The sequence below is a fragment of the Delphinapterus leucas genome, chromosome 4, assembly GCF_059928025.1.
Source record: "Delphinapterus leucas isolate spDelLeu-1000000601 "Yukka" chromosome 4, BTC_Dleu_Yukka2, whole genome shotgun sequence".
Classification (NCBI taxonomy): Eukaryota; Metazoa; Chordata; class Mammalia; order Artiodactyla; family Monodontidae; genus Delphinapterus; species Delphinapterus leucas.
In genome coordinates this window covers 95,498,163-95,511,165 of record NC_143132.1, presented here as the reverse complement: position 1 = coordinate 95,511,165, position 13,003 = coordinate 95,498,163, and positions in this window count along the sequence as shown.

Sequence of the window (13,003 nt, the reverse complement as noted above, 5' to 3'; positions counted from 1 at the left end):
TACCTCAGTTTGAATCCTGCCCTACATTTCCTATTTGAGTGCCCTTGTACAATTTACTTATCCTCCCCTTCCCCCAGTTTCCTCATTTTTAAATGGTTATCATCATAATAGTAGAGTTTAGAATAATAAAAATGTTGGGGAGGTGTATGTATGATGGTGGCACAGGTCATGCACCTAGGCAAATCCAGTTACACCTGGAGACTTCAATACTTCTCTCTCAGCAGTCAGAGAACAGGTAAAGGACTAAATCATCAGTAAGGAAATAGGAGACCTGAACAACACTATCAACCAAATTGACCTGATTGACATTCATAGGATACTCTACCCCACAGCACACACTACACAACTAGACTCACCACCACGTGACTGAAAGCCAGAGTTATTAGAGGTTTCCTGTGTATTTAACTTCTAACTTGATAAAAATGAAATATAATTGCAGAACCAAAAGAACAATGATTCTTGTTTCACAGTATGTATAACTCATTTCACTTCTGATAGTTCCATCATATTTACATGATTAGGTGCTTTTTGCTTTTGCAAAGTGTGGTGTGTGGGACGTGTATGCTGTTCATCCCTCTTCTGCCACTGCCCCTGGAATGTGGGTGGGCAACGGAGGACGGCAGAGATGGGAAGGGGAATCTGGAGACGGGCACTAAATTGCCAAAAATATTTCTATGTGTGTTCTTATTTTACAGTCATAATGATGTGGGAGACGAGGACGGGTCTTTGGCTATCTTGTCACCCTGTTATTTGCTTTTCTTTTTCTTGGCTTTCACCGAACAGCTCTGGTGTCAGAAACCATCATCACATGTTTTCTTACTCCAGCAAAGTGGTGTTAGGCGATGTACTAGTTAATTGTATAAGACATCCAAGATTGATTTCCCTACATACCAAATATACTTTTTAGCACCAAGTAAGAATAATGGAACACAGCAGATCCTATACACAGGGGAATAAAAAACAAAACAAAACAAAAAAAACAAAAACTGTGAGAAGAGCATGAGATGAAGCAAGCAAACGGAGAAATCTTTAATGGGGTAGATGAATCATTATTCTGACTTCCCCTGGGTTTTGCTTGCCCATGCCCTCCTGCTGAGATAGATGTGCTTTTGCAAGGCAGAATTGGAGGTGAGTAAATAAGAAGGCTGTTATCCACTTTTATCATCACAGCACCCCACATGTCAGTTCAAGAAAATGCTAATGGAGAAAATTCTGTGAGTTTGTGGAATCAGAACCCAAATTACTTTTAGAATTTAAAAGAATCAGAGTAGGTACAGCACCAACCACTTAATCCAATGAAACAGAAAAACCCTAATGGAGATCACCTTGGCACCTTAGGAAAACAACCTCAGGGCTCCCGCTGACAGGATACTTTCCCCAAGTACTATTAATTATAATGCATTATTAGCTAACTGCAGGTAGTGGACGCCCTTTGCATGTTAACAAAAGTGCAACAGCCTTTTAGTTAGTGGGGCTTGCTCAGTCTTCAAAATTGTCTTAATCATTAGTGAATTAGTTAAACAATAACATTAGGAGATAAAAATAATCACCAGTGTCACTTGGGAACAAGTCTAAAGTAGAACTGGCTGCCAGAGGCTCTGGGTACAGACATTCCTGACTGTACAGATTGACGGGTGACAATCAGCACAACTCCAGACAGAGACAGCCTCATCCTGGCCTCCTCAGGGTTACACAGTAACATGAGATTGTTGTTGCAGAGTTGATTTCTGCTACAGAGCATGGTAGGTGTGTGAGACAGGGAAAGTGGTACCATGGCCTCTCTGTTCAGTTCTCAATCGTTCAGAAATTGACAATGCAGTTAGCAGATTTTTGAAACTCATGTTCCTTTCAGTGCTCTCTTTTTGGGCCATTTCACTGATTGTTAATGGCTCCACCTGGGGAGGTCTGGCAATGATGCTGAAACTCTGTCAAGCCTCATTGGCTGTTCTGGAAAGAGGTTTTGAGTGTCAGCTCAGAGACTGTGAAGAGAAGCTCAAATTGTGCTTTAGGATTATCTCTGGATTTTGATGATTGACATATTCCTCTTCTGCTGATTCATATTTTGATGACTGACCATAGGTAGAACAAAATGGAAAAAAATCTCTCCTCGAGTGACCTGAGATGATAAATTCATTGTCTTTTGTTTTATCCAAATTTTATAAAACACTAAATTTACTTTTTATAAATTTTACATACAGTAAAATTCACTCTTTTTGGTATACAGTTTTGTAAGTTTAGACAAATATATAGTCAAGTAAACCACGACTACAATCATAATAATTTGTATTATCACTTCAGCATGAAGAAATGCTAAGAAAATGTATTCAGAATTCCTTTTACAGCAGGTCTACTGGTAACAAAAATCCCTTATTTCTTCTTCACCTGAAAATGTTTTTTCTTTCCTTTCATCTCTGAAGGATGTTTTCTCTGGATAATACTAATTTATGCTTCCACAAGCAGTGTGTCAGGGCCGTGTTCTCTTAGCACTCTTGCCAGCCTCAGTAGTACCATTTTTAATAGTTTTGCCAAATTGGCAGGAAAAAAATGGCATCTCATTCTTTAGGCATTAAGAATATTTGCCCTTTGTTGTATATGTTGACAATTTCCCCCCACTTTATTTTTAAAAAACATACACATGTTTAATACTTAGGTAGAAAAAGCTATCTTTTTTTCCTTTATTATTATTACTATTTTGCTTTATTTTAGAAAGATCTTTTACACCCTAGGTTAGATTAGTGTTCATCCACATTTTCTTTTGGTCCTTCTAGTTGTTGTTTTCTAAATTTAGCACTTTTCTCCATTTGCAACAAATTGTTTTGGTTAGTGTGAAGTAGGCATTTAACTTTATTTTTTCTAACTGGTATGTATATGTTCAGTAACATTTATCAAGTTATATATACTTTCCCCTTGTTTGAAATACCCATTTTATCAAGTGTTAATTACTTTTATATAGTTGTGATTGTTTCTGAGTTTTTAATTCTATTTTGCCAGTCCGTGTATTTGTACATACATGCCACGATTTTATAATGGTAAGTTTTTAGTATTGCTAGATTTAGCAAATGAAAATAGAGGCCACTCAGTTAAATTTGAACTTCAAATACGCAATGAATAATTTTTTAGCATATGCATGTTTCAAATATTGCATGAGATTCCAAACTTCAAATTTAACTCAGTGTCCTGTATTTTATCTGGCAACCCTAAATTCTAGTATCTGCAACACATACTGCCCCCAGTCTTTTTCCTTTTCCAAAATGTGCTATTATTTTTTTAAAAAAAGAGTAGAGTCCTTTAAGAAATTGATGGGTAGACGCTTTGGGAAAGTTTTTAAGTGTGATTAAATATGACACCAGCAAAAGAAAGTAAAAATGGGCTTCATTTTCATTCTTCAAAATAGAATAATATTAAAACATGTTAATTCCTCCAAGACAGGCTGGTCCTCTTTCCACCCCACCCCTCCCTCGGTATGTCTTTTGTTTTTCTCTCCTGGAGGTAAAAGTTCTTTACCGTTTGTTGTTATGGACTGAATGTTTGTGCCCCCCCGCCCGCAAATTCATATGTTGAAACCCTAACCCCAAAGTGTCTATACGTGGAGATGGGACCTGTGAGGAGGTTAAATGAGGTCATAAGGGTAAGCCCCTAATTGGATAGAGCTGGTGCCCTTATAAGAAGAGGAAGAAGCACTAGAACCCTTTCTGCCATGTGAAGACACGGGGAGAAGGTGACCATCTGATCTTGGACTTCTTAGCCTCCAGAACTGTGAGAAATAAATTTCTGTTGTTTAAGTCACACATTTTATTTTGGCATATTTTGGTATTTTATTATGGCAGTCCAAGCAGACAAATACATCATTTGAGAACTAAATTATTTGCATATTTCATTAAATTTTTTTAACAATTATTATTTGTATCTTGCAAAATCCTATAATTTAAGCAGAATCTGTGCTATCTTTATTTTCATTTTACATTAAGAGCAAATGACTGAAACTTTAGAAGGTTATGTGAACTGCCCAAGATGACTCAGCTGATAACTCTATAATCAGGGTTTAGCATTAGGGTGCAATTGGTTTATAGGAGTTGGTTCAGGAATCAATGATCTCTAAGATTCCTGCTCAGGGTAGGAGCTCACCTAGTACTTTCTCTGCAGAAAATGGCTAGTCAACCTGATACAAGAAACTTCAACGTTTTTACTCTTTGCCTCAAAATGTCTTCATATCATTTTTCCTTTTTAAATTTTTCTCTCACTTTTCTGTCTCCTCCTTTCTAATAGCACTCCCTGTGATTTTTATATCAAACTTTCCCATGCCTCACTTATCCTCTCTCATGAATCTTAAAATTCCTTCTCTATTTCTCCTTTCCCTTAGTCTACAAACATATTCACACATTCTCCCATTGTAATCAAGTCCTGTATTGTTCTTCAAATTGCAGACCCTTTTCTTCTACCATCTATTTCTAAAAGAAGGTTAATTTCCCCCATATTTTTTTAGCCTATTATAAGCATAATATACGTGCACAATGAAGAAAACTTGGACCATACACTCACACACACACACACAAACACACACACCCTAACCCCAACACCAACCCTAACCCTAACCCTAACACACTACCTGAAATCCTATCACCTATTGATAACCACTAACCACTGTACATTCTTCTCTTATCCTCTCTTCCTCCTCTCTCTTCTCCCTCTCTTTCTACCCCTCTTTACTCTCTCAATCTCTCTCGTCTATCTAAAATATATTGTGTATATATAATTTCATCCATATTTGTGCTATATAGCATTTTTTCAGTTGATTTAATAGTTTAAATTAAAACGTTTATTGTTATTTAATAATTTTTAAATTTTTATAAAATAATGCATGTCTATAATTTAAAGGTTAAAGAATGGCACAGGCTTATATTACATATGTTTAAAAACACAATAATTTCTTGCCCCATCCGTCTTCAACCATGAGTCTTCTTAGAGGTGAATACTTGAAAAGTTTTTAACTATTTCTTAAAGCTTTAATATCCATGTTCTAATTCATATGCTGTATTGTTCGGGTCCCAGCAGAAACAGATGGCCCCCTGAAAAGGGGGGGGTTAAAGAAGCTTAATGAAGAAATGATTTACAAAGGAGTGGGCCGAGTTAAGGAAACAACAAGGGATGGTAAAACACCTGGGACTAGCAGTAGTGACTAACAGTAGTATGATGCCATTACCAACTCTAGGATTAAAAGAGGCAAGATTCAGGGGAATGATTATCAGAACCCAGTAAGAACTGTAGCTGTAGCTGTACAGGAGCTGTGGCCTTAAGTGGAGGAGTGCAGTCACTGCCCAAGGGGTGGGAGGCTGGAAGGTGAAGGAAACAATAGCCTTCTTTCTGCCTCTTCTTATCCTCCCATTTCCCACTAGGGCAGCCCATTAAGCAAACCCAACTAGAAGCCAAAGACAAGGAGCTTAGATGATACAGTCTGGAGAGATCAGCCTTCTGAGACACAGAGCAAGATGGAAAGGGTAAACACAGATCTGCAGAAGCACAGGGAAAATTACCAGCACATAGGCTTATATGGATATTTTTTGCTTTATAGATTTTGGTGGTTATGTGTCGACAACTTATTATGATAAATAATAATTGAGCTTCTTTCTCACAATTTCTCACCTTCTCCACGTATCTCATAATATAGTACTATTATAAATTTTTTTAAAAATTTTATTTATTTATTTTTGGCTGCATTGGGTCTTTGTTGCTGCGCAGGCTTTCTCTAGTTGCGGCGAGCGGGGGCTACTCTTCATTGTGGTGCGTGGGCTTCTCATTGCGGTGGCTTCTCTTGCTGGGGAGCACGGGCTCTAGGTGCGCGGGCTTCAGCAGGTGTGGTGCGCAGGCTCAGTAGTTGTGGTACACGGCCTTAGTTGCTCCGCGGCATGTGGGATCTTCCCGGACCAGGGCTCAAACCCGTGTCCCCTGCATTGGCAGGCAGATTCTTAACCACTGTGCCACCAGGGAAGTCCAGTACTATTATAAATTTTATTTGAAAGTAAGAATTGTTACCAATATCCAGTGTTTTACATAATTATGTGAATAATTATTCACCATTGAGCCAAGAAGTGTACTAGGACGTTTCCTTTCTATGCTGCTCCCTACTGCACTCTCTCCTTAGGAATTCATAATTGCCTCCTATTTGCATTTGTTTAGTTTTCTATGTGCTTGGCACTATTTTTTTTTTCTAAATGTTCCAAATTATTCTTCATATGGTCAAACATATCAGAGAATGTTTTGGTTTTCCCTGGAACCTTCTTTTTCTTGCTTCAATCTGAATTGGTTGCTTTCTAGGCCCTGGAGCTTGCTGTCACCTATGACTCCTGCCTTGAGACTTATTTTTAATTCTCTTCTTTTGCTGAATTCCATGTCTCTCTCTCTCTCTCTCTCTCTCTCTCTCTCTCTCTCTTTTGGCACAGTACACATTCCACTTGTTTCATGAGAGAAGGTACAGAACAGGTAAGTTTTTGAGTCTTGCATATCTGGAAATATGCTTAATTCTACTTTTACACTCAACTGATAATATGCCTGGGAACAGAATTCTAGGCTGGAAATAATTTTCCTTCAGAATTTTGTAGGTATTGTTCCATAGCCTTTTAGCTTTCACAGTTGCTATTCAGATATGACATGCTTTTATGAAGCCTGTTTCTTTGTATGTGACCTGTCTTTACTTTCTGGATGCTTTTATATGTACTTTTTAACTGCTGGTGCTCTGAAATTTCATGAAGAAATTTTGTGCTTTGTTTGTTTATTTGTGTTTCGCACACAATAAACTTTCAATCTCAAGCCTTGTTCTTCAGCTCAGCAAAATTCCAGTATGATTTGTCTTTGATAATTTCCTTCCTTCTATTTTGATTTTATTTTTTTTTTCTCTTTTGAGCTCCCATTGTTTAGATGCTGGATCTTCTGGGCTGATCCTCTTAAGTTTCATTTCTTCCTCTCCTCTCCCCCTCCCTCCTCCTAGCATTTAGTTTGTTAATAACTTATAATAACTTGTCAGAGTTGGGCACATTATCTCTTATTCATGGACAAAAACATATGTTTTCATGCTCAGTAATGTGCCTGCAGTTGGGCATTAGGCCAGTTCTTTCCCCAACACCTCTTTCATAGTCATCCTTCTCCTACTTTACAAAAGACAGGTATAGTCCTCCTTGAATCCTGACTTTCACCGTGGCGCGTTGCCGCAGACTCAAACCTCTAGCAGTGCCAAAAAAAGGGATACTTGGAAATGATTTTAACTGTGACGCCTACCTTAATTAAGATGGCATAAGAAATAGCATATTTGGGCCTGAGTTAGGATATTTTGAACGCAGACATTGTAGAACAGGGTACTGACCACTTTGGTTTAGCAGACCGTACCCAATTATTTTCAAAGTGCATTTGCTCCTGAAGGAAAGACCAGTAAAAGTAAAAAATATAAACCATCTGTAAGAAATGCAGGGGACAGACTGGTGACCAGTACTCATGACTCATTTATGTTTACCTGTGGAAGCACTGGAATTCAGACATGAGATGGCTCTCACAGGAATGAGTATTAAGGTGCTCATTGGAAGTGAAAAATTAAGTCAGATAGAAAGTAAGTCTGATTTAGAAAATTAGTTTGACAATAAGGACTGAGTTTGCCCATTAGGTTATGACAGACATTTTCCATGAATTGAACAAGCTAACAAGCGGTATATGAGCTCTCATCTGAGGTTTGATGTGACTGGAGCATGTGATAAAATAGAAGAATTTTATCACATATATGTGAAAATGCATGAAATTAATAATATTTCAATTCTCCCAAACCCTTCTGAGTATATCATGTTAAGCAAGTTGCCTCTAAGTGAAAGATTCAACGATATAACTAATAGTCTTTTAAAAAGTCTTGGTAAAGCCTTTTTGGTATGCTGCCCAGGAACTAGGGAGAGAATAATTTTAACAACTGGATAACAAGTCCCTTCACAATACAGGTTCTTTGATTTGAACAAAATTAAAGGGCCCAATTGAGTTATTAGCTGATAGTTTATTAAAAATTACTTTGATGATTAATTTTTATGTGCTTTTTGGCTATAACTTAGAAATAGTTATGGAATTAAATGACATTGGTCCTTCCATTCCTATCTACTTATTTATGAAAACAAGATTTTCAATACATCTATAATAACAAAAAGTAATGATAGGATTTATGTTGAACACTGTTTCACATTAGTAATAAGAAATATCTAACCATTAATTTTTTTTTTTTTTTGCGGTACGCGGGCCTCTCACTGTTGTGACCTCTCCCGTTGTGCAGCACAGGCTCCGGATGCGCAGGCTCAGAGCCATGGCTCACGGGCCCAGCCACTTCGCGGCATGTGGGATCTCCCCAGACCAGGGCACGAACCCGTGTCCCCTGCATTGGCAGGCGAACTCTCAACCACTGCGCCACCAGGGAAGCTCCTATCCATTAATATTTAAATTACTTGAAGAAAACCCATACTTCTCACTGAGATGAATTTCTAAAATAAATGTTTAAAAAATGATAAATGTATATAACTGAGTCACTTTGCTGTACAGCAGAGATTGGCACAATATTGTAAATCAACTATACTTCAATAAAAAAATTTAAAAATGAATAATTTTATCAAAATTTGTAATATGGATAATTTTCAGCAGTTATGTGCTACTAATTATCATAAATGCTAACTCAACCCAGAAAAGAAAAAGAGGTTAAACATTTTGACCTTTGTAGACACAGGACATTTTTAAAAATTAAAATTCAAATTATAGATATTTTTTGTTGCAGAAACTTAGAATCATCAAAAATATTTTAAAGCACGTATATTTATTACTTTAGGATAAAATTCTTTGGGGGAAATGGAACAGAAATATGAGAATAGAAAATAATGCAGTAAATTTTCCAACTGTTAAATATAAAAATATATTTATATATATATTTTAAATGGTTATGGAGAGTAACAAATTACTATGGTAATTAAATGCTATTGAATAAATAGAGCATAGCAATTTTAAAATGTAAATATATACTATATTTTGAAAAATTATATCCTTTGCAGCTATTTAAACATATGATGAAAAATTTTAGATATTAACTTAAAAATTTTAAAACCACTAACTTACAGTTTTTCCTTTTCTCTCCTTTGTACTATAACTATTTGTTTTCAAATTTTATCCCCTTTATGAGTATGCAGGTGAATGAGGATAGGGACCATGTTTTCTAAGCTTTGTCTCTTTTACAAAACTTTAATAAAGTGTCTTGTTCATAATAGGAGCGCAATTCAATATTTACTGAATTAAATTATTTCTATTTTCATCAAAGGGAGTCATTCATTCCTCTTCAGTTGTTCTTACCTAGCCTACAGGTTAGTTTTTTCTACTACTGATAATCAAAACAACTGCTTGATGGAAATAAAATTTTGGTTTAAAATGTAACTCACATATTATCTTTAAAATGAGAATAGGAAAGATACTGTGAGAGGAAATGAGTATATACAATAAACCAATATCAATTTTCTTAAATGTGGTTATTTTCTACATAAAATAAAACAACACAGTATTTGGAAATATACTTATTGACATAAAACTATAGGTATACATACTATAAATATGTATACATTCATATAGTTTATGTATGTGTATAGATATTAATAGCGTATACATACTAATAAAACAAGTTTATTTTCATGATGATTCTTTCTAATGCGCACTCAATTAGAAAGCAGTAAAAACACCAGCAGATGGCTCAGAGTGGTTGACAATAAACCTTTTCTCCTCAGGTCACTAATACAGAATTGTAATGAAAAATTGTATATACTTTACTCAGCACCTTTGCTTAGGACACTGTAAGCACAAGATATTGCCTAATACTGCTTTATTTGCTACGTTTGCAACAATAAGCTAGCAAGAAGAAGTAGCTTATGCATGTATACTGGTTTATACACTTTTGCAATTTTTGAGGATTATCAAGGTTTGGTCTTGCCCTGTGATTTAATCCTATTAAATTACATTTAAATATGATATATAGCATTTTATTTTGTACTTAGTATTATCCAAAGAAATAATATTACATATAACCTCTTAAAAAATAACTTAGGCAAAAGCAAGTTTAAAAAATACAATAGAAACTCTTATAACCTACTTAGAAATATCAGGTATGGGTTTAAGAATTAGATAGCCTAATATCTACCCTAATTCTTACCATTCCCTTGTCATCATGAGACTGTTGCTTGAAGTAAGAAAATATTATCTTGAATTTATATAACTTTTTTTATCAAAACAAAAAACTGGAACTATCTTATATATGGTAGTCCTGTATCCTAACAGTATCTTCATGAATACTAATTCTAGGTAACATTTATTGAGCGCCCCTTTGTACCAGACACTCTGCTTAGCACTTTACATTTAATCTTCACAACAGCTCTCTGAGGTAGGTATATGATTGAGCCCTCTTTACAAAAGAGGCCTTCAGTTTGAGGTTCATGGAAGGAAAAAGATGCAGATGGGGATGTTTATACCCTGGTCTTCCTGAGCTCCTCAATAGACTGAGCTCCTTGAGGAGGGGCTTTCTCTTACTGTGTCTCAACATGCACTACTGTGCTGATCGTGTAGAGGAGAGTGGGGAGAAGGAAGTGAGAGAAGATCCGTGCATTGGTGTCATGACAGTGGGCAACACTAGATCTAGCAGATGGGTAGCCAGATCAAGAAGTGTAACCATGCTCCAAGCAAGCTAAGAGAAAATCACATTTGTAAGGATGTTAGAGTATGAAAATAATTCCACAAGAATGGTAGCGTACTATGAAAATTAAACATTCAAACACACGTCTAATTTCCCTGGGATTAAATCTAATTAATTAGTGCCGATATTATTATATATTATGATGAATATTGTTGAAAACCTAGGAGTTTTTTTTATCATGTTAAGCTAGTTCCTTTGTCTTAGCCTCTTATTTCATCTTAATGTCTCTTTTCAACTCACTTGTATCTCTGAAAGGAAAAAATTATGAAAGGGAAACAATGTATGCCATTTACATTTCTCTGAGGCAGAAAACTGCAGGGTCCGAATTTTTGGTATTTGTGGTCAATCAGAATAATTAATTAAAACTTAAAAGGGGTCTTTTCGGCTCTTTATTTAAACCTTTACTACTTTATTCTAAGTGAGGTCAGGAATAGTGATTAAAGAATGTGAATAAATCACATTCATCGCCTATAAATATGTTAAATTTCTTTACCAGTGCAACTTTGGGCTTCTCAAAGGTCATCAGCATCCTGATGCTTCAGCATCCTGAAGAAGACAGGAGCCGCAAGATGAGCCATTTTCCTGCTCCTGCCCTATTCAGAGTCCCTACTTTTTTTTTTTTTTTAACAGAGTTCACAGTTTAGCAAAAAGGTCTACTGAACTATTTAAGCTCACTGTGACTGTGTTCTGAAGTCCTAAGTGAAAGTAGTTTATCCCAAACTGGCCCAGAGGAAACAAAAATCAAAGTGAAAAGAAATAATTTCATGTTGTTTGGAATGTCAAATTGCGTAAAGGTAAACACCTTTGGTCAAAAAAAGGGAAGAAAAATAAAGGAAAAAGAAAAAAGAAAAAACAAACAACCCCCCCCACCAAGTGTTCAGTATTGTTTTTCCCACTCTAAAAGAGAACTTTTTAAAAAGTGCCTTTCTTTCATGCACATTAAAGCAAATGTAAAAAAAGATTAATTCAGTGCTCTGCTTTGTGAGGAAAACAGCCTGGGGATACTTTAGCTCCCTGCTAAGCCTTTGGTATCCATCAGAACTGTATTTCCATAGTTGCAAAATTGACTGTAAGTGAAAGTCTGTTCAATTATCTGTGTATTTCCAATTTGTCCACATAAAAGCACTTGTAACAGTGCCTGGCACATAGGTAGTGTACCTATGGCACAATGTACAATGGTAGCAATTGCAAGAGAACAGCTTAGATAGCATCCATATCCTGCTAAGGCAAAAAAGGAAACGTCAAATGGGATGATTGTTTTGTGTCAGGCAACTCAAGTCTTTTCAAGAAAATTTAAAAAGGATATTGATCAAGTCTGAAATTAAACATTCATGAATTTTCAGGAGGCTGCCCTCAGGATCTTCCAACCTTACCTTTTCAACTCTATTTTAAAACATAAGAATTCAGAAAATATTTTTTAACAAACAGAGCAATCTTTTACTTCCAATTTCCTACGTTAGACTGTTGTATCTTATTTGGGGTTTGACGAGATATACAAAGTGTTTGATTTATCACTGTTTGAGTATATTTTATAACACAACTCAGAAAACCAAGCTGTGCTCAGTTAAAACGCAAAACAAACTATAGCTCAAAGGATTGAACCAGCAAGGAATTAACATGGGTTTATAATAGCTGTTAATATTAACTGATAACCCATGCTAAATGACCAGGTAAAACCTTTTAGTGTTTAATTTTACAAAAACCATTTGGTCATCAAAGTAACAAAAAAAAATTTTTTTCCCCAAATACCGAAAGATTTTGGTAAGCCTACCCAAAATAAAAGTTTTTCTTTGTAACCATATTTTAATGTGCTTAATAAACTATTCCACATGAAAAATAACAAAAAAACTTTTAAAGCACAACACAAATTCTAATGCACAAGAAAAAAGCTGAGGGGAAAAATTGGAAAAGTTATCAATTTTAACATGGACCTTACTGCCACTAGTCATATCTCCCTTAGTATTGATATGAGGTCTGCAGGTAGGAAAATTCCAACTTGATCGTATTTAAATATGTAAATATTGGTTGTGTCTTCAGGTTTCTAGTCACGTGCTTAATGAAGCAATAACTCTGAAACTGCTTCAACTTCAGGATACTCTTGTTGTAAAGGACAGCACTAAGAACATTAGAATGTACTTGCCATTTAGTGTACCAAAATGAGCTAGACTTTTTGGTTTACTTAATTATAGAGTCTTACCACCCAAAATAGATTCTCGAAGTTAAAAAAATACTTTCTTTGTAATATTTGATGACATTTCTGATCAAAGC